This window comes from Salarias fasciatus, chromosome 14 (genome assembly GCF_902148845.1).
Source record: "Salarias fasciatus chromosome 14, fSalaFa1.1, whole genome shotgun sequence".
Taxonomy (NCBI): domain Eukaryota; kingdom Metazoa; phylum Chordata; class Actinopteri; order Blenniiformes; family Blenniidae; genus Salarias; species Salarias fasciatus.
Genome location: NC_043758.1, coordinates 18,357,163 through 18,384,097, shown reverse-complemented (window position 1 = coordinate 18,384,097; position 26,935 = coordinate 18,357,163). Strand labels below are relative to the sequence as shown.

At 42.8% G+C, this 26,935-nt stretch overlaps 1 long non-coding RNA gene across 1 annotated transcript; it reads right to left on the bottom strand.

The window, feature by feature from the left end:
• Positions 1-9,269: 9,269 nt before the first annotated feature.
• On the bottom strand, positions 9,270-26,098 carry LOC115401143 (uncharacterized). Its single transcript, XR_003932869.1, has 3 exons — positions 25,992-26,098; positions 21,244-21,248; positions 9,270-9,280 (listed from the first exon to the last, which is right to left on the bottom strand). It is a non-coding gene; the product is annotated as an uncharacterized LOC115401143 (long non-coding RNA).
• Between the last annotated feature and the right edge of the window lie 837 nt (positions 26,099-26,935).

Below are 26,935 nucleotides of genomic sequence, written 5' to 3'. Positions count from 1 at the left end.
GATATTTGTTTGCTCTTTTAATTTAACCTCATTAAATACTCCACTTGAAACCCTGTCACATAATGAAAGCATCCATCTTTCCAACCTGTTTAGTATTATCACCTCTAACTCAAGCGAAGCCCTCGTCTGCTGACGTTTTGATTGTTTTTTCCCTGCGTGTCAGTGACCTTGATCCTGCAGTGTGAGATAAGGTCGCTGCAGCACGTTGGGAACAAAGTGACGCCAACATCAGCATCTCTCTGCAGGTCGTCTCCGGTCGCTCCGATATCTGCTTTCGGACGACTCTCCTGCCAGCTTTTTCTGAAGGGTGTAATTACATTACCGACTTTTGGCAGTTGGCCGTTGTTGCCTCGCTTGTCGGATCCATACAGCAGCATGGAACTGTCACACCATTTAATAGAGACTTATTATGATTTTCTTTTTTCTTTTCATGGCATGCCGTCAGTGCTGGCTGGGATATGTTCGATTAAAGGCTGAAACAGGAAGCTCAAATGACACTTTTTTTTAGGGGCAGGTGAACATATTGCCACCGTTAATATCTTGCTTTAATATTATTGTTGCTCTTGTTATTGTTTTTAATGTTAATTATTATTGTTCATATTATGTTGCTACTCTTTTAGGATTCAAGATTTGAGGTTTTATTTACCATTTGTAGACACAAACAACAGGAATTCCTGTGCAGGCTTCAGAAATTACTGTTTTTCTTTTATTAATTATTTAATTACTGTTGTTACTAAGTTAGCTTAAAGTAATATTTGCTTCTTCTTCTTTCTTTTTTTTTACTCAAACAGAAGTCCACTGTAAACCATGTGGCCCTTTTTGCCATTTCTAAATTGTTGGTGTTCAGCATGTCTGTAATTTGAACTAATATTTAAGCTTTTTGTTTGGTGTTTTTTTGGAGCAACATCAGAATATGAAATAAAAATTTTGATTGCAGTTGTATGCAGTTAAAAAGTAACTAACACTTGTACTTGGTAGTTTCCCATCAACATCAGATCTCACACTTGAAAGTGAGTAGAATTTACCCACTTTAACAGTAGTTGTACTTGAATACAAAATAATCCAGGCTCTCAGTTCCTGTGGAGGATTCATTTGTCGCGTGAGTGACGCTGCCAGATGTGAAACTTTGTCAGCAGATTCAGTTACAGTTGTGAGTTTGAGATTTAATTAATCGTCAAGGCTGAATGAGAGCGCTTGAATGATAGCATCTGAAAAGCTCTGGTCTTTGGTACGATGAAGTCTGCAAGTTGGGAGAACAAGGCAGGAGTGATGGAGATCATCTTCTGTAAAAACATATTTGATCTAATTCTGTTAAATTGGGGAAAAAAAACTACAGTACTATCAGCAGAAACACTCATCTGTGTAAATCAAAAGCACATTACCGTCCATGATCTAATGAGTAAATCACATTCTGTCTCTGCATTGTAGTCTGATTGCATTCAGACCTCTGCAAGCAAACGCCAAGGATGGCACATTATAGCTTTCATTCATCTAACGATTTGCTCGATCTGAGACCAATCTGATTCACTAATCTATGCCTCGGAAACACTGTTTGAATCAATGGCATTAAAAAAGAAATAAAGTAGAATTAAGAAAATAAAATGAACCATCAATGCTGAAAGGGCTGAACTCATTCTCTGCCATGATGCCATCATGTCTGTCACACAGTATGAAATGGGATTGGCACAGAGAGGGCTGCGTGGAGGGGATGTGGGCAGCGTCTGCAGCTGCTCTGACAGTTGGAAAATACTGCATTTCACTGATGTACAAGGTAAATGTTTACTGTTGCTGCACATGCAAGGTCCATCAAGGTGGGAAATTATAAAAATAAATAGCGCGGAAATGTAAACACTTTAGGACGTCTTAGCAACAGAAGCATAAGGAAGAGGGTTTTTTTTTTCCTTCATGTGGCGAGAAAGTGATTCAGAGCCGTCAGAATCCAGAGGAACGAGAGATGACAGGCCTTCTCTAACCCGCTGTTACTGCTGTTGTCATTGTTTGCATGGCGTTTTGTGTGCAGTAGGTGCCAATTACACCTCGCTCACACGTCTCTGAATCATATCGGCACGTATCTGGCGATGAATGCGAGGTGTCCTTGTTGCCCTCGGCGGATCGTTCCTGAGAGGCTGCCGCCGATGTATCTTTTAAAAACCCGGTTTAAACCAGTCACTTGTGCGTGCGTGAGAGTGGCAGCCCTTTAACCGTGGGGTGGGCCTCTCCTTCGGGGCCTGCCTGAGAGCCTTGGGAGTAATATAGCAACGCCGGCAGCAGAAGAAATCTAGCAGTCGGGCGCTGACATTTTCCTGTACATTGTTTTTTAAATTGATTTTCCAAGAAATCACAATGAATAATGTGACAAAAAAAAACATGATTTCATTATGATAGATATGTTTTGTATTGACTGTGATTGCCCACAGCTGTTAGCAATGATATATTTGAACTAAAAAAAGATTGATATGTCCAGGATTCAACCATAAATTACTGGTTCCAGTGGGGGCTGGGTTAACTCTCCAACATTTTTGAGAAAAAAAAATCCAGCTGATTTTTTTCAATCAATTTAAAGTCAAAAGTTTTAACGTGCAAGGTGACCCGCCAGAGCATCCACCATGCACACTTATCGCCTTTCTGCTTTCGGGGTTTAATTAATAGTTTAATAAGAGCAGTGAGCAGCAGATCTGACCTGCCCTGCACCAGCATTAATTTGCTAAGCTCCCCTATAAGAATTAATTACCGTGAACAAACTGTAAAATAGCAATACAAAATAAAGAGCTTAAACCGCTCATGCTCAAAATCATCTTTATAATCGTTTCATAAGCGATGCCTCTTTATGCAAAGAAATACCGCCATGTTATGGAAAAGGTGCTCTTTAACTCCAATTACTTTTTAAGGCTCGTACTTCACTCCAAGGGAAATGCTGACAGATGCCCACTCCCTTTCGTCTGTGCTTAATGCTAACCAGCGGCTTTATGCAGTTTAAATATGCAGTCCTGAGGGGTCCGGCGTGAAGCCTTCGGGGCCGCAGCCACTGAGCCCGTTCGCACCATCTGACTGAAGATATGATCGCTCTGAATATCCTCACTTCAAACATATCTGCAAATTTATTAGAGCAGAAGCTGAGCAATAACGTGTGCATTCAAAGTGTAAAATCTGCGCCTTGTGTCAGTGTGGGCATTCATGCATCCCGAGCAACATGCCCTTGATGTTTATTTTACTGTAAGGCAAGCGTTTAAATGCACAATATGCAATTTAAAGGGAGGATCCCGTCTCAAATCATCCTCGTGCTGAAAGGAGCTGCACATCGGTGATGTTGATTTACAGCACGTTTATGAAGCGAATATGTTTAGTTTAATTTATAACGTGACAGCTTGAGCCAAAGGTAACTAAGGGAATCTGGAAAAAAGGCTTAAAGATAACAACCACCTCGTTCTGTGATCGAGACTCACAAGATTACAGGTCAAAACGCAGACGCAGCTGCTGTCACGCAGCTTTTCAAGAACAGTAATTTCTCCGTGGGGTAGGTGAGTTTTGAACAACTTTGTCCGGTTTTGCTTTTAACAGATCAACAGAGCAGCGCGCACTGGGACCCACTGCACTGTCTCCGCAAAGTTTGAGAGGATTTCAATGAGATTTTGCTCTATTTTGCTCCCATGAGATGCTCAAAGGAATGTCTTGTTTAACCCAGCTTTGTCTTTATAAAGTACAGAAAGAACCGCGCGAAAGTATGCTGACACACACTTGATGGAATTTGTTTCTGTGAGCCATACTGCTAGGCTGGCAGCAGTTTCATTAAACGTCATCTTGGAGGATGGAATAATTGTTTGTGTTGGTTGGATGAGGCACGTGTGATCGGGTGACTCATCGATCAAAGTGGCTGTGAGCAGAGTCCGATCCCTGGCCTGATGGGCGGAGCCCAGCTGCCACCAGACAGGACTCGGTGATGTCTGGAACACTCACATTGTCCCACATGTGCACGGCATTACTCACGCCTGTGAGGGGCATTATGAAAGGCACTGGGGATCACTAGATGATTACAGTTAAAAGGTACTTTGGTTAAAAATACAAGTGAATTACTTCACAAGTGGCTGCTTTGCAAAACAGCTTCTCTGTTTTTAATGTCTTTCTTTGTTAAGATACCTGATCTAATCACTCCGACGTTCGATTCAGCCATCAAAGTCTGCTGAAGCCGGAGCAACCAGTGGGAGGAAGATGCTCTATAATTTGAATATTTGAGGTCCAAGATATTAAACGAGAACAGTAATGAGACACAAGTCTCTTGAATCTACGGTAAGCTAATGAACAATACACAATAGATACAGATGTTCTCACTATATAAATAAATACTACTGGTATAGATATTAATTGGATGACAGTAATGTAATACTTAATAATTATCCTCACCAATGTCGCCAAACACAGAAGAAAGACAGTTTCAACTTTACTTTGATTTTCAAAGCAATACTCATACTTTCAGTACAAATTGTGTCATATTATGTTGCCAATTGTATGGAACACAAATATGAGCTCAAGCGTCGGAAAACTTGAAAGAACAAGAAACAAAGGAAGCACCTTTTTAATCCCTGTGAGAGTTGGAGAGAGCTGATATCTAAATTCTTTGTAGTTGTGATACTGGATGCTGTGGTGTGTGTTTTTTTGTCTGCGTGTGTCGTTTGTTGTTTGTCCTCTGCCTGCACACACACACACACACATACACACACACACACACACACACACACACACACACACACACACACACACACACCGATCACTTAGGGATATTGAAAGAGAACTATTTGACTGGATGCCGAAAGGCTGCGCTCAGCCACACGCGGTTCGGCGCGGCACCGCTGCTAAACATAACTGTAGACAGAGCAACGTTCACAGCGAGGAGAGGAGTTGAGTTATAATATGCAGTGGGTTGGAGGCCCGAAACAAATGCCCTTGTGTGATTGATTACACGCTACAAGCTAATGAGATAAACAGAGCCTGAATCGATTCAGTCAGGGAGGAATCATGCCAGAAGGGGAATATGCAGTCGTGCGCAATGGCTGTATTGACACGCTCATATTCAAAGACCCGGTGGAGGAGACCAGACTGCGGTTTTTGGCTGAGAACAGAGAGATGCGTCCTCTTCCGCCGCACGGAGCCGCTTCGCCCGCCCGCCGCAATCGGGGTCAATGCGGCTCAAATCAAACGCTCACGATGGGATCTGACAAGCTGGTTACTTACTGCTTGGAGATCACTCCAAAGAAAAACCTTTTTAGTGTCAAAAACAAAGAAGACGAGCGCTGTGCGGCTGTGGCAGATGGTTACAGACGAGCGACTGTAACTGTTGTTAGTGACAAAGAAAATGACTCAGAAAGGCTGGATGACCATCATTCCAATTTAGGGATGAGCCGCTGAAGCCGCTGATGTCCGCAGCTCGCTGGCTAATGAGTAGACGCACTGATACCCCGAGTGCTGCGGTTCACCAATTAAAACCTGCACACTTTTACCGAGATGACAGCGAGGGGATGAGGAGGGCTGGACGCTGTGTGAGTGGCCGAGCATGCCTGAGCCGCATGGCAGGGAAAAACAGGGTAGGCCTCAGAATGAGTAATTATCTGGTGTTGTTCAAAACATCTACCTGTTAAGATTGCTGCCATATTACCACAACAATCATATATAAGCTTCATCTTCTAAAAATCTGATTTTGTGGCTTTTTGGTGTGATTCGGTTAAACAAACAAAAAAAAAAAAGTTGTTCAAGTACCTGTTCCACGTATTTGTGTGCGCTGCATGCGTTAAAGAAAGAAAGAAAGACTTAACCTAGCACTGGAACATGTTACATCTCAATTCTGACCATGCAGGATTACCAATTTTAAAAAATGAAATCAGCTTTCAGATGAGTTTGAAAGCAGGACAACCAGCTCCTGGAAAAACATTCAAAGGTTTCTTTAATAGACTCCTCTGCGATTTTGTCAACGTAATCTTATTCACAAAGCAAAGGACACAATCGGATAAAACATCTGTCAAACTAGATGAGAAGAAAGAAGGAGAGAATATGGCACCTTTAAATGTTTCATCCACTGGTGGACGATGGACAAAAGTGATGGGTTACCCCTCCATGGGCCCTTTCACGCTGATGTACTGAGTCCGCTGAGGTCTGTGATTCGCCGCCACAATTTAGATTTATCTCATAAAAAAATGTGTTTTTGGATGAAATCCCATTGATCAAAAATCAAACATGTTTCATTTTTTTTTTTGAAAAATCATTTCGGACAGCTTCAGACTGTGTCGTATTGATTTTTGATGCATTTTCAACATGTTTCGCACTGCTATACAACCCAATTTCACCTTCCACCACAGCCCGATGTGAAAGGGCGCTGGTGTGTACGTGTGTGAGAGTAGAGAACTCTGTATGATGATTAGACCTCATGTAACTTTACATCATTTGAACAAATTAATTTTACGGACAAACAAAGCTGAATATTTTGCTCAAGACGATGATTAACCAGCAATAAGCTGTAAAGAAATTATTAAGATCTTAAACTGTAATCCCCCTATGTTTGATAGCATTGCACAACAAAATTATCACTTACAATTCCAAACATTTCCGTGACCTTTGCACTTTTTTTCCACGTAAAAACAGTCGGAGCTGCCGTTTCTCTGTTCTGCTGATTAAACCAACTGTTTCCCTCTTAAACCGATCCGAGACAACAATATGAGAGATGTCCCACCGTGACGTTAGCGCTGAATCGCATAAATCCCGTCTTTAGAGTGACGTACGCAGCCAACATGTCACTGCAACGCTGCAACTGTCTATGATCACAATGTTACGAACGGCTTTATTCAGGAAGACAAATATAGGTCAGCCAAGAGTTACTCTTCCACGGGATTGCTTCACTTTTTATCGCAGTAACAGCTACTGTATAAAAAAAACACGAGTAAGCGTGATCCTTTACTCAGTAACTGACCCAATAGTAAAAGACAAGAAAGGTGTGTGATTTATCAAGATGAAGAAATTAAGTTATTAATGTATTAATGGAGCTCTAACATATTTTTCATGATCATCCATCAGTTTGACAGCCACCTATTTATGATGTATACATAATATAAGAAAAAGTACTATTGCAGAAATACAGATGCTCAAGGCTTTAAAATAGTTCACAATGATTAAACATCATTTGATAAATAACTTTATCCAAGTCTAACAAAAATTGCAGATTACACGGTTTACTGGTGGTATAATGCTCTGTAAAGATTGACTGAGGTCACGTGTGATTGATCACACCCAACTTGAATGCAGCACAAGAGAAGACAAGCTTTTACACCACATTCAATGCTGGGAAAAGGCATGAAAATCAATACGACTTCAGTCATACCGTACTGCCAATGAAAAGCATGCATGCCTTGATAATGGATATGGATTCCTTGGAGTGCATTCATGTTTTATTCCAACGTAGTGCTGAAATCTTTATTTTTAGCACCTCGAAGGATGATTGATGACTGCATGAAGCAGTATTTGAGTTTCTACGTTCTTGGACTTCTTTATTCGAAACTCAAGCTGCAACATTATTTTGTAAATGGCGGAGAAATGACCAGCATGAATCTCTGGAATTTTCTTTTTGAGCTTGCTCTTCCTTTAGATCGGTGCTGGTTAACATACAGGAGAGTAGAGACTTGAATGGCCGCTGCCAGAGCCGCCCGCGGCAGGTCTTGAGTAATTAGCGCCTGTCAAAAGGGCAGCGAAGGTAAAGACCAACTGGAGATGAACTTTTTAGACGTGTGTTTAAATGGCGGGTGAGGCGCAGCGAGAAAGGCAAACACCGTGCGGGAAAAGACAGCATGCAATAAAGACAGCGAGAGCAACATTACAATATTTACCCTGCTGAGAGGAGCAGGATCGCAGCCTTGAGACGTCTCACATTGTTTGTAATCAGTAAGACACCGGCTCTGCATCTGGCTTCCTGGTGCGCCTTTTTTCTGCGGGAGCCTTTCATGGTGGTGTGTTTATCTGTACGTGTGTGTGTGTATCCATCACACACTCTGGCGGGTGGAAAAGTTGTGAGCGCGCTCAGGCCATCCGGCTGTTTGCTGTACTTGCCGTCACTCGGGGTTTGTTGTTGTTGTTGTTGAAGCCGTCATACAACAATTTTGAAAGGGGGTCATAAAAAAAAAAAAACAGCCATGGTGTTTTTTTTGTTTTTGTTATATTTTACAAAAGACGGAAAGACAGTAAGAGACAGTAAAAATGTGTTATTGATTATAAAATTCTCAAGACAAAAAGGAAAAAGTTTTTGGCTTCTGGCTTGTTTCAAACTTCACACAGAAGCAGTAATGGCTGGTCCAAATTAACCTTTTTGTCATACAAAAACACACTGAAATTAAAGGGTTTTTTTTCATAGATTAAATCATCAATCAACAATCACAAATTAGACAAAAAAAAGTTGATGCTTTGACATCTATGCAGACTTGCAGTAATATCTAATCAATAGTTGTTGTTTTTTTTTCCGTTGCAGACAGACTGGAATAATTATAGTTGTTGGGATCCAAAGATAACAACATTCTTTATTGTTATTATTGAATACTGTGACAAAGCCACGCATAAAAGATTCAAAGCATCTCCCAAATGAAATGTGTGTGTTCATGTGTGAGACTTATGCTGGTGAATCTATACAAAATTGGCGTTAGTTCGCTTCCGTTTAACCTTAACTGCGATAAATAAAACCACTCACTGTGATAACTACTATTCCTCATTAGCACATGTACATTATTTATTCTGTAATAATACAATTATGATTCATTACTGGTGACAAAAGTTACCAGAACGCAGCTAATAATAAAGCTGAACTGGGAGGGGAAACAGACACCTACAACGCTATCAAGACAATAACACTTAATAAGCCTTCAGAAGAGCCAGCAGTGACTCAATCCAGTCACAGTGCAGATGAGCCAGGAGAGGCTCGTCCTCTCACAGTGAGAAGGAATAGGAAACACAAAAGGAGTGAACATTTTCCTCAGGCTCAGATTAGCTCTCAGTGCACGTATGCCTACAGAGATACCAACACTGAGCTCTTCTCTTTTTTGTTTTGTTTTGTTTTTTTTTTTCTTTTTGTTCGCAGCTGAATTATGACAGGAAATGTTAACTCAAATATACTGGCCCCAGGTAACGTCTCAAGGTTAAGAGTGGTGCATGATGTCTCTATTCTCTTAAAAGAAGACCTGCTCTTTCAGACTCACCTGAGCCACTTTCTTCCTCCCGTGGCTCCGTCTGCTCTCCCCCATGAAAGCGATCACCTAAACTTGTGTGCGTGGACCTTGGTTCTGCCTGAAGGCACCGGCGTTGATTCCAGAGACGGCGTCGGGCGCCGAGCCCCTCTCGCACCGGCTGGAGGTCAGCGGGAACACGGAGGTGTTTTCTCACACGGTATCACCTTGACACAGGCCACTCGGCTACCGCCGGACTGTAACGTAATTGTGGCGCCGTCTGACGTTAGGAGGCGATGGGCTGTCAGGCTCCTGGGACGGGAGACAATGCAGCCAAACTCCATTACTGTTAATTGAACTGGAAAGAAAGAGGGATGGGTCGGGCGAGACGAGGGGGGAGATAGACTGAGATAGGGGCATCAGAAAAGAGGAAGAGCGTCAGCGGTAATGCTCAGCTTATCGCCACGCGGACCCCCGGCGTGCGAGAGGTTAATTCAATGTCACGCCAGGGAGATGAACAGGGTCCATTCCAGCGTCTCATTGGGGAGATGGAGGAGCGATAGCATCTGCACTCATCAGGGAAGAAGCCGTAATGGCTAATTGTAGATGCGTCAAACTGAAAAGAAGGCTTATGCACTTAAACTTTCAACAGAAGCACCACGATAGTTTCAGAACAACAAGCTGATGAAAACTAATACGTTTTTTTTTTCCTTAATATATTAGGGGCTTGCAGTGGCTGCTGCCTATAGATTATGATGCATTAATCCAAATCAGTTTTGCAGCTCGCACATTAATTTCCCAAAGGTGTGAAAGGCAAGCAACATGAGCCGGGATGCCAAGCAGCTCTGGAAGAGGGCGAGGAGATGAGAGGCTCCTCATTTGTGCTCCTCTTGTTCCTGGGAGGATCGGCATCTGATGCTTTTGCAATTTCTTGCAACCGCTGCAGCCGCAGCCCCGAATCCAGGCTCCATTTTTTTAAAATTAAAATACAGTCTTGTGTGGCACCTACAGTAAGAAACTCAGCTACTTCAACAGAGAGTAAATGCGTAGGACCAGGGCTGTCCACAGTCTGAGACGCGCTGCGCAGGCCTGAACGACCAGATTCTGAGCCGTCGCACAGATTCCACTGGAGGACACCGTCTGACAGACTGTGTAAATTTTTAATCTGAGCTCTCGCGCTAACCTCGAAGATATTTTTGAGTGACGTTTCCCTGAGATAATCAATTCCACTCAACACCTGACTTGTGTTTAGAGCTGCTGCAGGCGGAGCAAAAACATAAAATACTTCCACCATACTCAGTATGTCTATACATACATACATATATATAATGTATGTATGTATCGATGTGACATGCTCCTGCCTTCTGTAACTTCAGTTAGATGTAGCTGCGGTGCCGTCTGCGTTCCTGTTTGCAGAAGCCATCTGACTGGTCTTGCTTGAAAACTGTGTCCATGACAACTGTTTTGTTTTTTTTCCCGTTTCAGGATTTCCAATTACATGCAGTTAATTTCAATACATTGGAATTGTTATGTATTGTCAAGGGAGTCAAGATATAATATTATCTCATAAAAATGGCCTTTTTTGTCATTCATAAGAAAACTCAATGTAATTCATGATGTGGTTATTTACAGTGAGTCAGTGACAAAGCCCAATCGAGAATAAGTGATAATAATAAAACATGCAAGTCCAAGTTTAACAGGTGGTCACAGGGGGATGCAGTTAATGGTAAAAATTACTAGTGGATTTTTTTCCCTAAAAAAAGCACAAAAAAAATCGATTTAAATGTCACAAATAGTGTGTTATTTGTGTAATTATGAAGAGCATGAAGAGAGACAGAGTCACCCAAGTTTACAATGGTAAAAATGAGGGTCTCTCAATACAAAGGTTGGGAACTGTCGGTTTACGCCAATGTACTTTCTTTGTCAAACCAAACAGGAGGGAGATAACAGTAATTGTATTGTAACAATCTTAGTCTTTAAAGGTCCACTAATTTCCGAATGGGTGTCGTGTCGCGTCTCTCCGGTAAGAGCAGTCTGTCTTTAATGCTGTACGTCCAGAGAAAACTGATGGATGGCGGAGTGAGGACAGAGGCTCTCCACACATTCATCAAAACCAGACAACCTCGTCGAGGCCGGTGGCCTCAGTGACGAATGAGGACCGAAGTCCCTCCTGAAGGCTGCGAATAGAAGGAGAAAGTCGCAGCTTGGTCCAAAAGTTCAGAAGTACTTTCTTTTTCAATCTTTTTTTTTTTTTCCAAACTGGAGCTCCCCCGGCTGTGCTTTACCTACAGTTCATAAAAAGCCTTTCAGCGTTTTGTCTTGAGCGTTGAACTACATGATGAATTGCTCTTTGCACTTTAAGCCGAGTTCAATAAGGTCCCTAATTGATATTTAAAAGTGTGTAGCGGAGAATGAGACAGATGCAGCTGAAGAAGGCTGTGGAGACTCGTGTCCACATAAATCACATTTTGTATTTGGTGCGGCGAGGAGGCAGGCGGCCGGGAGGAGCGATTCCACAGCTGCGAATAGTTGAAAGACTGCTGGAATGGCAGGAGAGTGTGATGGTCAAAGAGGAGAAAAAACACATTAACCACACCAGGAAACACATTTTAGTCAAGGCGATGAAACACCCTTTGAAGAACGACTGCTTCGCTAAACAACTTAATTATTTCATAATACGCGTCGTCTCTTTTAAACCACCGCTCAGAAGCAATTTTTGTGCATATTTGTTTTTTCATGCCCTTGGAAAGACTGCTTACGGTATTAAATTAAGTGTTATATCTGCTGTCCATTCTTACACTTTCACGGAGCCAATGAAAACATTTCAGGGGAAAAAAAATGCAATCATTCAGGGGAGTTTATGGCTTCCCTTACCGCCGGAAAAATGCGACTGCGCTCAGAAATGTATGAAGTGAAATGGCAGCAGTCGATGTCATATTCTGTGTAATCTCAGCGCTTACTCCCTTTGTGTGCCAAACTACTGAGTGCTTTCTCGCACATTACTGATGAACACAGGAGGGGTGAGACCATTAGGACTGAATTGTTATGATGTTCACTTCAGTTGTCCTTTATGTGGGGACGGACGAGCTCAGAGAGAGAGAGAGAGAGAGAGAGAGAGAGAGAGAGACGTTCTCCGCCGTGCTGCCGAAGACTGTGTGTCGTGCTCGCTGAAAGCTGCAGAGTTTCAATCTTGTCGTCGTGTCAATATTTGGATCGTGTACTCAGAGATAAACCAGAGGAGAAAGAGAACAACAGTCTACTTCATTATCACGCTGGGCTGGAAATCCTACTTGAGGGCACCTTGGTTGTGGTTAATGAGGGAGTAGCCTGTTTATTTATCCACATCAGTGTTGTCATTTCAGCAACAGTAAGCAGCGGTGTTTCTCGTTCAGTTTGTGGAGATGCACACGCTCCGTTCCTGCCGTTCAGTTACTTCGAGATCCAGTATTTTGTGAAAAGATGAGGGGTTTTTTTTGTAAGTAATAATGTTTAAAAGACAGATGTTAACTGTTTTATCAGTGATTAGGAATCAGTTTCATGGAAGCTGGAGCCACACTGTCTCCCCCCAGGCCCCCAACTCTCATGCTGGAAAAGCTTTGTGCCCCAATAAATTGTCATTTCTTTGTTAAATGCCAGATTTCACAATTTATATGATATTTTTCTTCATTGTGTTGATTTTTAACACTGCAAAAGTGTCTATAATAGTCCACTCTTTCAGCCCTTGCATTTGCTTTTTATTGATTGGTTGGATAAAGGAGTTAGCATTCTTTTCTGTCTGCACAAAGCCTTCATCTCACAAGGAGGCATGTACGCAGACACAAACACACACATGCATGCATTCGGACATCCTGACAGGCTAACACACACTCTGCTGTAGTCTAATAGTGAAGTGACTTTGACTCCGACTTTCACTTTGCAGCATAAACTATTTGTGCCCCAAATATGGAGGAATTCCTAAAATCTGGATGATGCTCTGTGAAATGTCTTAGCGTGCCTTGCATATGTGTTTTATCTTCATTTTATGTTTGCTTTTTGAATTTCCAAGCATTGCTTGTTTTGATGCTAACGTTATTGATTTTTGCTGAGTGCTCAGGTTGGGGATTTATTGCCTTATATGTGAGTTTAGCTCTTTTTATGAAGATCAGACCGTTTAATTGCACTTTTAGTGCTTTGAGCAGTTTGATATAGAAAAGCATTGGATCTTCGAAATTTATGTTCTGTACTTTATACTATACATTCTTAGCTTCACTTAGATGCAGTTTGAAATAGATTAAGAGAATTTTGGCGATGGCGTTTTGATTGTTCACCCTCTGTCTCTTTATCATTGACTTGTACCGAACAACAGTTCACAGGATTCAGCTTTAGATCATTATAATTCCTACAGTGTTACAAGTTAGACTGTTTAAAGCTTGCTGTAAATTTTATGTTAATTTTTTTCTTACTTCGTTGATCCCCTCAGAGAAATGGTTTCTCGGCATTCAATGCATCCTATACAAAATACACGAACTCCACTAATCTCTGCGATCCATCTGATTGATTACAGCTGCTTCACCAGCCGCTTGGACAAAACTTGAAATCAAACTGATGCAGGGCTTCCAACTCTCACACATCAAGAGGGAAATTTATTCAGTTTATTGGTGAGATTACCGGCGGCTTTCACACCAGTAGAGTAGAGCCTGGGTTGAATGCCCAAAAAAATTCATGCTGCACTTTTAAAAGTGGTCTAAGTCGCAGAGAAAAGGTCAAGCAGTTACAACAGATGCTTGTTTGGAGGGATCGTGCCCCAAACAAACACCTACTAGGAATTGAAGACAAAAAAAAAAAAAGAAAGAAAGAAAAAACAGAATGTTGAAGAAAAGTCAATTGGCCAGGACCGAAAATGGGAATCCATACCGTTCAGCCAACAACAAAAACAAATAACAAACATGCAGCTACAACAAATTTTTGGCGCTCTGGGCTCTCTTTCACTTGGTATTCAAACATAACTGCTTTTGCACAAAAAGCTGCCCGGTATGAACAAAAGCCGACGCAGCGGTGCTAAAAAAGACCAAGACGAGCGAGAGACTGCAACATTCACGTGCTGTATTTGATCCGCTGACAATCCGCCAGCATTTCTGACTGTATCTCAGACAAATCTTCTAAAGTGGAGCACGGAGTAGTCCACCTGTTTGGTCAGAGCCAGAATGCGGATGCACTTCCACACCCGTACAAATGAAGCAAACTCCAGAATCCAGTTCAGTTTAATAGTTTTAAGCTATAATATAATAGCTTTAATAAAGCATTTATTTTTCTGTAAATTAATTCATATAAACTGTACTTTAGAGTGAATTTACTGTTCAAAATACACAATACAAGTTAGAGTATACATATTTTCAAAATAGGAAAGAATTTCTGGACCTTCTGTCTTCACTCATACAAACAGGCATTTTGAACAAAATGGCTTATAGTACATCCCTCTGGCAGTTTTCTTTCTTTCTGTCAGAAGTAATCGTGGTTTATCGGCTTCACTTTCTCACAAAAACTCTCATTTTCAGTGCGTTCTCTCACGTCTTGCATCAAATTTTGTCAGAAACGTGTTCAGACAGCAGGCATGAAAACGTTAAGATCAGGTCCTTAAAAAGAAAAAAACAAACGGTGCATGCAGTGGTGATTACATTGGGAGGAGGGTTCTTCTTACCAGGTGATGAATGTTTCTGTGGTGTGCTGCGGGAGGAAAAATGTTTGAAAAAAAGCAGGGCACACACATCACAGTTGCCCCTCTGAGATCAGATAAAACAGTAAGCTTCGGACCTAAATGCCCCCACTCGATTCAGTGTCAGTCACTCCCACTGAGGCCAGTTTTTCAGCGGTAACACTGTGAAGAATTCTCGGTCTCACGCCCGCTGCTGCAGTACACTCTATCAGTCACTTCATAAAGTCACATTTTTCCTCTTTCTTTTTTTCTTTTTTTTTCTTTTCTTTGCCTTCAGCAAGTGTTACGCATGACTGGGTGTCCACAGGGAGCCTGAGCGAACATGCAGCTTCACTGTGACAGGTCAGCTCCCAAATCCAGGTTATTTCTACAATACTTAACCACCAGCTTCAGACGGCGGCGTCACAGAAGGGTGTGTGCACATGCATGTGCTGCATTCTGCAGAAACTTCTGCATGTTGTGTGTCGATGAGAAAAGAAAACAAACTTTCTCACAGGCTCTCATCGAAGACACACATGAAGCGCGCAGCAAATATGCAATTGGATTCCGCGAGATAATCAGAACTGGAATCTCTGCTGCCATTAATCAGCTCAGTGAAATATGCAGATGAGAGGATTTATCTCTTCAAACATCGACGCTTTGCAAATAGATTTTATTCCTCTGAAATGCATCAAATGAGTTTCGTTTTGCCGGAGTCAGCATGTGCACCTCGGTTCTACCTCCGCAGTCTGTAGCGTGATCTGCTACGTCGGCATATCCCTTCCTTCTTTAGCGCGGCTGTCTTCGCAAAGTGCTTGCAATTAGAGGAGGATCTCCTTAACGGCAGGATATTCCCTTTGTGAAGTGTGACAGAGGCAGTGTCTTCATGACATGTTGGGCTTTGGCAGCAATTACGTGGAAAGGAACAAAGAAAGCGATAGAAAGGCATTTTCCCATGCAGCCTCTCCAACAAAACTGGCAAAGAAAAGATATTTGTCGGCCCAAAATGATGGCCGATCCCCCGGGTCTGATAACTTTGTGCTCGGTTTGATTCACAGTCCTAAAATCTGCCTGATGACAAAAGCTTTTTACATTAAAGCCAAGAAGGGAGGTCTGGACCGGCAGTCCTGGGAGCGCATCAAATCAATTACCAACAATCAAAAATCACGGCAGGGCGCTATTTTTTTATGATTTGTTTCGAGATTATGTGGACTTGAAGCCTTGTTATGAACTAATAAAGTCTATTTGACAGGTTTGCAAAAAGCTTTTTACAACATTTTCAGCAAATAGAGCCTGAGGGAAGCATAAAACATGCTGGACTGTGCATTTTAAAAAGTTTTTTTGGGGTGAACCAAACACGGCTGCCTCTCGTCCTGTTGAATCAGCTCCCAGATACAGTAAATGAACTTGTAACTACAGTTCTGAATGCTTCCGTATGGATCCAGTCTTTTCTGCAGAGTGGGCTATTTCCTCTACTGCTCCTCGTTTGCCGGACAGAAAATTTGTCCAAGTGACCATGCTGCTGTGTCAAATCAGGATGAAATGCCAGCACAAGTCTGAGCAGCTTCCAGTCATGACACCCTCCACAGTCACCAGTGATTGCACAGGGATGTTGTGACTAAGGAGGAAGCATCATGTATGGAGGAAGCAGAGGTCAGAATTCTGTGATTGAACGTGAAGCGATGCCTGAAAGAGCAGTGAGCGAAGCAGACAGGGCTCTGCCAGGCACGCTGGTGGCAGATGGGGCAGGATGTGAAATCATTTGCTTGAGTTCTGATCCCAGCTGTCAGTGGAGATTCATTCAGTGAGAAGTACATTGTTTAACAACAAGTTTTTCATTTATGGATGGATGGATGGATGGATGGGCAGGTAATATATTTAAAGATGCAGTAGTGATGATGCCTCTGAAACATGTCAATAAGCAGGTAGTCACAGACTGAGGTTATGCAACAGCAGTGATCCCATCGGGCTTCCATGCACCCACTGATACCCCCTCCCTTCTGAAATGCTAAGTCTACAGTTATATGAGGAGCGAAGCCCTTTAATTTCCCCAAGTCTGTGTAAATATGCAGACAAGACCACAAACCATGTGACTGTGTATCCACCAGAGGGGTATTACCTGTTTAGACTTCTGCGTTAACAGCATATAATTGCATCTGGTATCATACAACTAAATATTTGAATGTTCTTTAGTCTAATCATCATGCTGATTGTGCTGCAGGATTCTTCGTAGTTTTGCTGACTGTCACTCATTAAGTATTGCATCAATATCTCAACACTGCAGTGCCAAATCTAACAAAGTCATTCATTCATTCATATTCCATCTTGTTCAATTCACCCAGCTGACTTCAAGACGAGGCAAGTTAACCCCTGAAAACAATGCAACAAGCCATAGGAACTAAAAATTAAAGAACACTATATAGAACACTTAAATTTACAGAACTGTCCAATTTTAATGTATTTAGAAATTTGGATGACCAACAATTGCAATGGCTCCATTAAACTGTCGTATCAGGACCAAACATTCTGACATAAACGTTTCTGTAATGTCATGTGCATAAGCTTGTGAACTTACTTACAAATTATTGTGATTGACCAGATCAGCAAGCCAGCAATGAATGTTCTCTTTGTTTTGACAAACAGAGAATCTTCAACATAATCGTGATTTATTTTGAAATATGGTATTATGCATGCAGGTTTTAGATTCAGAATGCACGTATCTCCAATGTTCGTCAACATTTTCAGGCTGGCAGTGCAGCGTGGAAGATAAATATGTACAAAGTCTGGTACAGAACACGATCAGAGGTCAGCTCCTCTGCAAATGCTTTCACTGCAGGGCTGCAACATACTGCCAAGTAGAAATCCATCTTCCGCCATCGTTACATTTTAGGAAAGCATTTTAAAATTAAATAGGACAGGGCTTTGAGTAGGATCTAGCACCAAAAATCCAAACAAAACAAACAAAAACACAACTTGACATTGTGAGATTGTTGCCATTGGTTTTAGTTACATTGCTTCAAATCTCTGTGTTCATTTCCAGTTATATAAGAGGCAGTATGATAAATGCAGTATGAGTGCACATATAGACAAAGTGAGCAGTGATGAGTCGAAGTGATGAGGCTGCCTTCTCTGTCAGAGCGTGAATCACAAGTAGATTTTCAACGCTTGACCTGCTGTGATCGAACTCTGAAGCTCGCCATAGGGCAGAGGTCAGCTGATGTATTGTTAACTGTATCCACGGGAAGCTGCGAGAGGACAGACTGATCCAGACAATGTGATAAATATCTCCAGCAGGATCTCAGCTTGTTGTCGTGCTCCAGTTGTTGCCACCGTTCTGATAAAAGCTGCCCATAAAGAATGGGGACTAAACGATTAGCCCGGAGCGTGTCACCACCCCCTTCAAAGTTTCCCAAAGTGTCTGCTCATGCCCGTTTACTCTCTTGCCATTTGTCTTGTGTGATGCATCCAAATAAAACATGAGAGGCTGACAGTAGTTGTATACCTGCTAGGGAAAAAAAATACAAAAGAACCCCTCCTTGGCTGTCTCTCTGGGACCAATTGAACCGGCGCAGAAGCAGGAAATGACCACAGGAGAGTGAGTGACAGATGTGAAGATGAAAGGCGTCTGGTGAAAGGTTGCGGTTGCTTCACTTCGGGAATGGATGCGCTATTAGTGTAATGGTACTCAACACTGGTCTGTCATATCAGCCACTCCAAGGGGAAAGGACAACAGGGATGCAGCGAAGTACGCAGCAGATTTTTCTGTGGTAAAACTGAAATGCTCTCCGGTCATCACATACTTATTTTTAAAATGTAAATATGTGCGCTGATTAACAGAGGTGGCTCTCATCGGTGTTTAAGATAATATTTATGGGCAGTGTCGTGTTCCAACAGGACTTAACCACAAGCTATTATCTATTTATACTCGAGACGGAGCTTCTGCTGAGATTGTGCTTGTTTCACCCGGCAGCACCTTCAGGCTGCCGATGTTATTCCTGTACAGCCCGACAGCTCTGGCTCCGGCTGGAAATTCTTCACAGGGATCAATGTACTCCAGAAATGGTGCGGGTGGCAGTGGGGGGTGTGTGTGTGCTTGTCAGTGTGTGTGTGTGTGTGGCAGTGGGGAGAGGGGTAATATTACAGGGGGATTGCCTACAAATCCACAACCTTCTCCTGTCCTCTGGCTCTGAAGTCTCCCTGAGGGGGATCAGCAGGTATTGTCAGGAGCACAGTTTGGCAGGGGTTTGTGGGCTTTCACAGGAGGAACTGTCATGCCAGGGTTTTTTTTTTTTCCTTCTTCTTCTTCTCCTTTTCATTTTTTCACAAAGACAAGCAATGACTCTGACTATTGTGTTGAGCACTCTTATGTATTCTAGACCACCATGGCATTGCTGAAGTGTTAAATGGAGAGGCAAATAATTAAAGCAATTTAGACGTATACATTCGTGGAGGAAGACCATTGTTGTTCTTAACCTCCAGCGCCGATGTCTTTCCGAAACACTGGCTTTGACCCCGTCGGACTTGTCATCAGGTTCATGCTCTGCGTTGCCCGTTGTCAGTGTCGCCGGAGCCGTGCAGGTTAATAGCTCTGGCGCTAAGCCAGGACGTGGAGGAGGTCTGGCATGGTTGAGGCTGCATGAATCGATGCAGGTACAATAATCATGGTCACGGGGCTGAAACTCTGTAACGGGTCTGATGTGAGAGAAGAAGCAGCCACTGGAGCAATTCAGTGAAATACAAGAGGAAAAAAATGTCTTCAGTTTCCAGTGAAATACTGATGCATGGACTGTTGAATGAAGAGTTTATTGGAAAACGCTGTGGATTTTAATGAAATACTTTGCCTGTTGTATTAATCAAGTCCAAGTGCAGCTCTTCAATGAGCGGAATAATAGAAAAAGGAAGATATTGTGTAAGCGGTGTTGTCAAACATTCTGTAACATTCCATAATTGGAAATTAAGACGTGTCCTGCCTGCAAATCTACTCAGGACAAAAGCAGGTATACAGGAAATGAAAGGCTAGTTGGAAGAAGAAGTGTCCTTTGCTGAAGTGTTTTGCTCTGTTTGAAAATCAATTCGGTACAAACCAAAGGACGGCATATATTTATGAGTTGGCCAGGTCTCTGTGTTCATTTCTGTGTAAAACTGGCTAAAGCAGCGTAATTAAATTCATCCAAGTGTTAGATTATGACCTTGTCTTCTTCTTTTATATACATACTAATATCAACCGTCAGAAAGGGTTCAGCTGGTTGAAGTGCTTCAGAATAAATCATATTCCGCATCTTATACAGCTTAGTATCATTGCATGCACTGCCTGAACAAAAAGGAAGTATTATCAAGAACGACAGCTACCTTTCAATCCATTAAGAGACTCGTTCATCTGGTCTGGTGTTTCAGTCCTTTGATTCCAGTTTCTCAATGAAACACAGTTTGATTACTGCGTCTTTTTAAAGCCATGGGGACTGTGCCTTTGTGCATTTTGGTAGCACTGTAGTTCTCACCTCCTGGCGTTTCCTAACACAGCGAGAAATCACGGAGTCCGACAGCGATAAGGTAAATAAATGTGAGGGAAATCAAGAGTTCTTCTGATTTAACTTGTGCCAAGCTTCTCTTAACATGCCATTGGTCCCGGCTGCCTAGTGTTTCCATGGAAACCAGTTGGTCAGGCCGAGCTCAGCGCAGTACAGTTTTGGTCTTGAGAAAAACCATAAACAGGAAGACAAACAAAGGCTGCTCTCCAAAGCTGTGATGAGAAAACACAGAGGGGTATTGATACCAGCCTGCGCACTGTCACAAGTATGCAAATTATCCTGCTTGTGTGAAGCCTCGGCTGCATCCATCACTCGCATCTCGTGCTATTTCATCGTGTCAGAGCATGCGGTGCGCAATTAAATTGTGTACCTCGCAGAATGTATGAGCGTGTCAGAAGATTATTACAGTAAAACCCTTCAAATAAATCACCCAGGAGATAATTATACCACATCATTGCTGTAAAGTTGCCGACATTTCCTCTATTCTTTAATGCGTGTATAATGGAAGGCTAACATTAAATCCAACATGCTTCTACCCTGCTGGTTATCGACTAAATGGGTAATTATGATATAACGGGAGGGCTGTGAGTTGTGATTGCTCTGGAGTGACCTGCACGCTTGATGATTGTTCTTGTAAAAGGACGTCCTGTGCTCTGCGGCTTGGCCTTCATTGAGCTGTCAGCAGCTGTGGGGGACGCAGCTCAGTCAGCCCGCTTGCCCACCTCCACCATCTATGAGATCGATCACACCGCCGCTGCCGCCGCCTCCTCCTCCTCCTGGAGAAACCCAACCGCCACGGCTCCTCCAATTACCGCTGATGGGCCACATCTTTCTATCAGAATAGGTGTCAGAGCCATACGACGCCTTTCAGAGCAGCGGGCAGCGGGAGGGAGGGGAGGGGATAGAGTGGCAAGCCTGAAGTGGAAAGAGCGGCGGCCGGAGGCAAAGAAAGGGGAAAGAAGGGATGTGGTGACAAGTGTGCACAGCTGGTGAAAACCGTCCGTGTTGAACTTTGCCAAGACGGATGCTGAACTTAGACCTGCGCGTGCATTATTAATATTGACCACTTACAGGAGAATAAAGAAGCATTTACTCACCAACTGACATGCCTGAATTAATCATAGAGCCATATTCAAAAGACACGTTGAAGGCTCTCTCATGACAAACCTGGCAATTTTCATAGAAATGACAGATGCCTTCAGGGTGGAAAAAAGGCCACACCCTCTGTCCTTCTATCCGTCTATCTATTGTAGCTATTTTTCCTTTTTCCATTTCCTGCTCTCTGGAATGATTCCACCAAGATTTTCAAAGGAAATTATTTCTCTTGCACAAAGTCAGAACGAGTGACCATATAGTATATACAAGACCAGATTTTGAACACTTTTGAGGGAATTCATCTTATGGCTTTTCGATACAGAATCCTTTGTGCTTGTTTCATTAAAGCTTAATAAAGCGTATGTCAACCCCGTCATGTGGAGGGTGAATTCTGAATGAATGTCATTTTTTATTACATAAGATTATAGAAAATTTCAACATGCAGCAGTCAGTGCAGACTGAAACATGGATGGCAAAATACTGTTTCTGTATTAGATTTATTAGTACCTATATTTACCACACGACTTGTGGGTGTTTTTTTTTACTTAAAGCTATTTGACAAAGTGTTTTCTTGTAGTTTTTTCTTTTCTTTTCAGAAAAACTTGCAGCATTATAGAACAGCAGGGTCACTGTGTGCAGCTGCACAGCAGGACACTTCTGCACATTTTATCACATGAGTAAAAAGTAATAACTTCCTGATCTGCTCATAAATTATTCTGAATAAGGACAGAATGTGCTAGGATTTAAGTGCAGACGATAGTGTGTATTCTTTTTTTTTTTTTTTTTGTCACACAGTCACAGGTTGTTACACTGCAGCCATCCTCCGTCTCGAGCTCCATCACAGCTGCCGCTTTCATGCAATTCATTTCAGCGCCTTGTTTTCTAATGCTTGGCAAATCCACCGTGACAATAGCAATACACCTGGGTGAAAGTGCACCTGGCTCTCAGACAGGATGAAAGACAGGATTCAGATTTTTTTTTTCCATGTTACGACAGACCCATAAATGGCTAAGTCAGCTTGAATTACATGTTGTGCTGTGATGATTCATCTATAATGGTCTTGCATCATGCTATGCCATATTTTCACTGCGTCTGTCATTTCAGAGTATTCATGCACAGACTCAAGCATGCCAGTTGCTCGACCTCCACGGTGAGCAACTTGGGTTTTGGAGTTTTGCTCAAGGACAGTTCGACGTGCAGACAGGTCTCGAAAGGGTTTTGAACTTCTACCTTTGTGATTGGAAGATAACCTGCAACACCAATCGATTCACATCCACCGTCACTGTGAAGATAACATAAGTGGTATTGAGCCATGAGCGCTGGATGCTCACTTGAGGTGTTTAAATAAGCAAGGCTCTTTATGTTAAGTGCTTTTTGTCAGCTGTTTTGACTTGCCTTGCAAAGCGAGCTCTATCTGAGTAAATATCAGGTCTTGATGATTGATGCATAAGGGAGCGAAAATAGCGTGTGTGAAAGTGAGTGCAGTCTCCGCTTCTCCTCTGATAGCTTACATTAGCAGGTTTGAAGTCCGTCGATACCAGCATCACTCTGGTTCCCCCTCCTTCTCCACTCCCTCCATCTAATCTTCCATCTTCAGGTTTTGGCCCTTCATCCATCACTGTCCCACACACACACACACACACACACACACACACACACACACACACACACACTGACATGGTCACAGTGGTCAGCGAACATTAGAGCCACCACAGCCCGCTGCGCAGCGTGAGCCCGTCTGCAAGCGTGCGAATGTGTGTGTGCACCCACGCACGTGGTGGGCTCTGGTGTGTATGTGTGTTTAAGTGTTTTGCTGTCTGGCCGTGGAGCAGAACATGACATAACGGTGGTTGAACAGTGTCAGAGTGAAGGCTGCAGTCTGGGATTTGTGCTGCGACTCTATCGAGTCTGCCTGTGTTACAGGAGCTTTTCAGATTTTCTAATGGAACAATCGGAGTCCAACATGGAAGATAAATATGAGAATACATTTGTATTGTGTTATTATTATGTGTCATTTAACGACACAAAACATGGTTTATCTCTCTATTTTGGTTTCAGGCATTTTGGGCCTGTTATAATAGCAAGACCCACTTTAACAAGCATGAGTTTTAATGCATCACATCAATCTGTGGATGCACTAATGCAATTATGAGTGAACATATATTACTACAGACATACAAATGTCAGTATGCACATAAAAATATCGATACATACACAAGATAAACACACACACACACACAAACACATACACATGCACATCCTGCTCTTATGATACAACCAGAAATAAATGCCAAAAACTAAAGTTGGTCAACATGTCTGCAGTGAGAGGACAGCGATGGGAAAGTTCTTTCTTTTGGTCGTTATTGTTAATTTCTGCTGCACGACTTGTATTATTTACCATTTTGAAGTTATACGTAATTCAGGTTGACGATGATGTTGCCTTTACTGCTCACTGGAAGGCTTACAAATAAACCTCGCTTCACTGTACTACACACAAACACACCCGTGTATATTTTCAGGTAAACAATAGATGGTGATAAGGTGCAGACAAAATTCAGGCTGCCTTCAGTCTGTCCCGAGAAACTGTCACGACCATTTTGCTCTCAGAGTGTTACACCTCCGATCCGCAGCGAATTTATATTCAGTGAAGTAACCATAGCTACGGCGTGGCACAAAAGACCCATTTTGGGCTTTTGCTTGGTTTTATCTGTAACTCCCGATGTGCAGTGACACAGCTTGACGTCCTCGGCCTCTTTTGGTTCCTGCTCTGGATAAACCAACATTTATCGTTGTTTGAGCTTTTTCAATCACACTTCCCCGGCAAGTAAGTGTCACAGTGGGTGTCTCAATGTCCTCACAAATCTTTTCCTCTTTTTTTTTCTCTCTCAGTTTTTATTCCCTAATCCTGTGGCTTGCTCCTTATTTTTTGGCTTTAATTGTAAAGTCATTGTTTCTGTTTTGTTTTTCACTGGAATTATTTTTGCATAAGCATAAGAGTGTCCCTGCCAGGCTGAAACTGTAGCAGCTGTGGATGTGTTACAATGATGCTACAGAAAAAAAAAAAACCCACCTCGGACATTATGCAGCATTGCTCAGACAATGGCATATTGTCCCTGGTCATGTTGTCGGCGCAGGTTTGCAGCCTTTCATCTCCATTTTGTCATTGTGCGATGGAGTACAGAGAATGTGTTTCTGTGTGATGAAGAGAGGTATAAGAAAGCTTCCTCGCAAACTTTGAACAAGTCTAAATTACATTGTTTCACTTCAAATTTTACAATGAAACACACACGCGGACTCCATTCAGCTCTGTTTTTCTACAGTCTGCAGAAAAAAAAACATCTGTTTTCTGACAGTGAGAATCACGCTGCTTGTTTTACCTACTTAGCCACACATTCATTTCCTGCTCCTCTTTTTGAGGTTGAGAATCTGGCACGGTGGAGCGTGCTTTACATCCCGGGGCTCAGGTCGAGTATCTGCAAGCATTCGCCAGTCAGCCAGACGTACAGAAGGGCCACTCCCCACGGTTTTGAGATAATTACATTCTCCTCTTATGACAACCCTATTGAGTTTAGATTAAGCCAATAACAAACCTGCAGCACAGCATGCCTGCTGGATGGCATCCTGTCAATAGACTGCTAATGTCCCGACCCTTGTCTCATTTTTTTTTTTTTTTTTTTTTTTGCTCTCTCTCTCCTGGTACACGGCATCAGCTGGTCTCCTTTTACAACCACGACGGCTGCCCACGGGCGAATACAGCCAGCGCCGTGGCAGATGAGGCCGCCAGAGGAAGTCTCATCAATAATGGAGAGCGGTGGCTGAGGGAGTCATGCGGAGGAATTGTAGTGGAGTGAGTGAGAAGTGCAGCTGGTGTGTTTGTCTCGTTCCTTCTAAAAGGACATTTTGAAATGACGCTCCCCAGAGGACATGCGTAAGAGGAAGGTGGTTATTAATAGCTGATGCGCTGAATAGGTTGTGAAATGATTGTTTAGCTGTGCATCTGGCCATGTTTCAGGGCGTGATGAATATTATTTTGGTCATATTTTCCTCATGATTATGAAAAGATTTTATTTTTTTAAAGCAGTATGAAGAAAAAAAAGAATCACTGATATTTACCCAGCTGCGGTGATCTCCATAAAAAAAAACAAAAAAAAAAAAACAAATGAAATTCTCATCAACTTTCTGTCTGTCAGACAGTGCGTAACCCAACCCACCAATGGACACAATGATTATCTTTCCCGACAGCTGCCCAGATGCAAACGGAGAATCTGTCACGGTGGCACTGTGAATGACCCGCTGGCTCCTGGAGTTCGGCGGCCTCTCCTCCCAGCTGCCAATCCTGCTCATTCCCTCTTTTCTTCAATGCCCCTCATTGTGTTTGGAAGAGAAGCCCATTCTTACTCACGTCTCTCGTGCTCTTGTTTCTCCAGGGGCCGGCCCTGAGGACGTGAAAACCGTCTGCCGGGGGGAGTTTTGGACGCACGTCCCACCGCGTTTCGCCACCTTGGGCCGCACTCCTCTCCGCTCTGCAAAACACGACCGGTTAAAGGCCAAGTTTGAGACAGAAGATTGTGACGGCGTCCAGCAGCAGAAAGAAGGAAGGAGATACGTCGGAGGAGGGGCCGGGCAGCGCTCTGCTTGTGAGTATCACATTGTTCTCATTGTCTTGGCGGAATGCATTTCCACACAACTGACCAGGGCAGTGATACCCATTTCACTTTCTTTCCCCCCCCCCAAGTACACTGGATTTTATGAACAGAATAAACAACAACAAGAAAAAAAAAGATATTGAGTTTCTCCTCATGCAGATGTATGCAGGGATGAATTTCAAATCTACTTTTTTCTGTGTTTGGTGTGCACAGACAGCTTGGCTGACCTTGACAGTCCTGCTTGGTGCTTTGTTTCTTTCCACTGTCATACCGAGGAACGCACAGCAATGTCTTTAATATCGCGCTTCTTTAAAAAAAAAAGAAAAAGAACGAAAGATAAAAATTCAATTAAAATGCTCAGCAGCGAAGTTTGCCCTGAAAGGTAAAACGAGCTTGGCGGGGAGCGTGCCTTCGACCGCCATCTTTCTTAATGCCAGTCTGACTCTCCCACCAGGTCTTCCTTTTTTCCGTTCTGTCTTTTGTCTAATAGAAGTTACATTTTCACCAAGAAAATCCAGCGGAGGAATTAGGGAGAGGACAGGGGCAAAATGATCTGACAGATCCACTTACCTCTGCTGTCTTCGATCCCCTTGGCCTCTGATATTATTAGCGGCTGATATATACGTGGGCTCGGAGCGGAGGGGGGACGCCGGGGAAGGGGAGCGAGATGGGAAACTAAAGGTGTGAGAGCTCCACAGCCGGTGCCACTGATGACAAAGCTGAGGAAATAATCTTAAGGTGTGGAGGCAGAGGATGATTAGATAGAAAGGTGGGGATGGAGAAAAGAGAGAGGCAGCTTTAGCTGTGAAA